Source organism: Urocampus carinirostris, chromosome 7 (assembly GCF_059441175.1).
Source record: "Urocampus carinirostris isolate Australia breed hairy pipefish chromosome 7, RoL_Ucar_1.0, whole genome shotgun sequence".
Classification (NCBI taxonomy): domain Eukaryota; kingdom Metazoa; phylum Chordata; class Actinopteri; order Syngnathiformes; family Syngnathidae; genus Urocampus; species Urocampus carinirostris.
Window position 1 is genome coordinate 26,220,071 of NC_142355.1, and position 3,135 is coordinate 26,223,205.

Here is a 3,135-nt window from a genome sequence, read left to right on the forward strand (position 1 = left end):
TCGTTAGGTGAACCCCTTTCAAATCAGTGACCCGAGGACAGATAAGATTCAGGCAGCATTCAAAAACAGACTTTGTTTACATACAAGACTAAAACGTTGAAGTTTTGATGTCAAATATGGCGAGGGCTAGAGCCACTGTTCCATGAACATCTGAGATATAGTAAATATTTTAAATTCAATTCTTGTTCAGTTAAACTCCTTATACAACCCTTAGCGAAAAGTGTAGAATCACCAATCTTGGACAAGTACTCACTCTGACATTTTATTCTCGAGAAAAAAACTCAGATCACAAATATGAAACATTCGTAAGGTCATTTCAGAGTGCAACTCCTTAGCATTCAGAAACACTCAAATAAATTAAGAAAGAACATTGCAATGGTCAGTAAATGTTACTTTTATAGAGCAAGTGCAGGTAAATATATATGAATCAATCCATTCCGAGAAAAAAAATATGGAATCATGAAAAACAGACAAAGAAATAACTCTCAAAACATATCACTAGTATTTAGTTGCACCACCTTTGGCTATTATAACACTTTGCAGTCCTGAGCCATGGATTTGATGAGTGACAAAGACTATTCTTCATCAATCTGGTGCCAACTCTCTTTGATTGCAGTTGCCAGATCATCTTCGCAGGTTGGACCCTTGCTGTGGCCAATTTTTTTTCAACTTCCACCATAGATTTAAAATTGGGTTGGGATCTGGGCTATTTGCAGCCCATGGCATTGACTAGATGCGTCTTTCTCCAAGGAATGGATTCACAGTTTTTGCTCTGTGGCACGATGCATTGTCATCTTAGAAAATGAGTTCATCATCCCCAAACAATTTTTCAATTGAAGGAAAGCTGTCCTGAATGTCAATGTGAACTTGTGCATTTATTGCAGATTTGACCACAGCCATCACCCCAGGGCCTTTGCCTGACATGCAGACCCATATCATTGAGGACTGTGGGGATTTTTTTGTTTTCTTTAGGCAGTGTGCTTTGTAATTCTCACCGGAACAGCACCAAAAAAAGTTCTAGAATCATAATTGATGATAACCTTCATCCAGTCATCCACAGTCCATCATTGCCTCTCCTCAACCCATTGCAGTCTTGTTATTTTGTGTTTAAGCTTCAAGGATTGTTGCCTTTTAGCTTTCCTATATGAAAATCCCATTTCCTTCAGGCGATTTTGCAAATTTATATCACATACATTGACTCTAACCATTTCACTATTTGTCTTGTTGTGCATTTTCCGGGTTTCAAGACACATGGCCCTTAGTTGTTTGAGAAGTTTGGTGATCCAGTCTTTGGTCTTAAGAGAAATCTCTGTTGTTGGAGCCATGATTCTTGCCAATCCACTTAGTCCAGGAGCCATCTAAGGTGTGATAACTGCACAGTTTTTAACTGTTGACCAACAAGCAGACTGAATCTAAGTCAGGTGCCCAATTAAGGAAAGGAAATTGATTGGGTAAAAGCTTTGTACGCACTACATTCAACTGAAAGTAGTTATTTGGACTGCTACTGTCTGAGCCCTTGGTGAGCAATCGCTGGACTAGCAACAAAAGTTCAATTTATGTCATTAGACCTGAGACAGACTAGTTCAGCATTTGCTTGGTTGACATGTGTAGAAACTTTTGCTAGCGAAAGACATATAAAAGCTTTGTACACACTACAATCGACGGGATGACAGAAGTAGTTATTTTGACAACTAACGTCTCAGCTTTTAGCGAACTATCAGTGGGATAGCAAACAACAAAAACAAAAGGTCAACCAAGGACATTAGGCCTGAGACAAACTAGGGCAACAGTTGTCCCTTGTAGCATATAACACAAAATCCTGGATGTTACTAGTTGGTAGTTAATGAAAATGGTTAATCTTTTTTCATGTGAGTAACATGTAATGCTAACCAAAAAGCAGTGTCAATATAGTGTCACAAATATAATCTATAATTAAAATAATCGCTTTAAAGTTTCTCTGTTTAAAAGTGGATAATTCCTTTTCCTGGATTTTAACATGTTTTCCGGAGTGGTGCTTTGAGTAACTATAGCAGTGCTAGCAAAAAACTATGGTTCTAGGACATTACACCAGATATAGTTTAGCTTAGCATTTACAATGTCGAAACTAATTTAAACAAAAATTGTTTTCAAATTAGTCCAAACGTAAATGTTTTTAGTTCTTCACTTGTATAGGACGCAAGATTAATGGTACCAGTCGGCTATTCATGAAAATCTTTATGTGGGTAGTTTGTTGTGCAAATGAACCTTCTTTATTAATATAGTGTCGCAAATACAGTATAGAATCAAGAAAAACTACTTTTTTAGTGCACGCTATTTAAAAGTGAATATTAATTTTCCTGCCCAGTTCAGGGTGTCCCCTGCCCACTGCCCGAGGACAGCTGGGATGGGGTCCCGTACCCCCGTGACCCTACTGAAGATAAGCGGTGCAGATAATGGATGGATGGATGGATATTTATCTTATTGGTTTCAAACATACTTTGGGCAATAGTGCTTGAAGTAACTCATTAAACTGAGTATTTGGTGGGTAAGTTAGTACGAGTACAGAATTTTGATTTTTGGTGCAAATTCCAGTTTTCACTGTAATGTTTAAAATCAGAGTTCACACAGTTTTTGTGTAGTTTAAAATATAAACATTATTGATACAAATAGTCAAAATGATTTTGTCATGATTACTGATGTGACTCACCTGTGCCTGCTCATTTGGCGCCAACCGCCGCGGGTTCTGAATGGCTCGCTGTCACAATTTGAACCCAGTCCCGTCAGTCCCCTGTTGTCAGTCCATCTGCGAACCTCAGTGTATATTAGGCAAGCCTTTTTTGACCCTGACTCTCACCTGTCCCATTTTTGCTCTCGTCTGTCTCCGGCTACGACCTGTTTTGATCCTGACCACGTCTGTTCTCCCGTCCCGGCTTACAACCCCCTTTTGTTCCCGACTACCTCTACTCTCCCGTTCTGGCTTACGACTCGTTTCCGACCCCGACCACGCCTTGCTCTCCCAGTCCCGGGTACCGACGAGTTTTTCCGTCCCTGACACCGCCATCGCTCGTACGGAAGATCCACTTCCGTGTTTGGATCACAATCCAAGTACGAGAGCGACTTGCATCCCACGTCCAGCGAACACCGGATCGTGGGCGC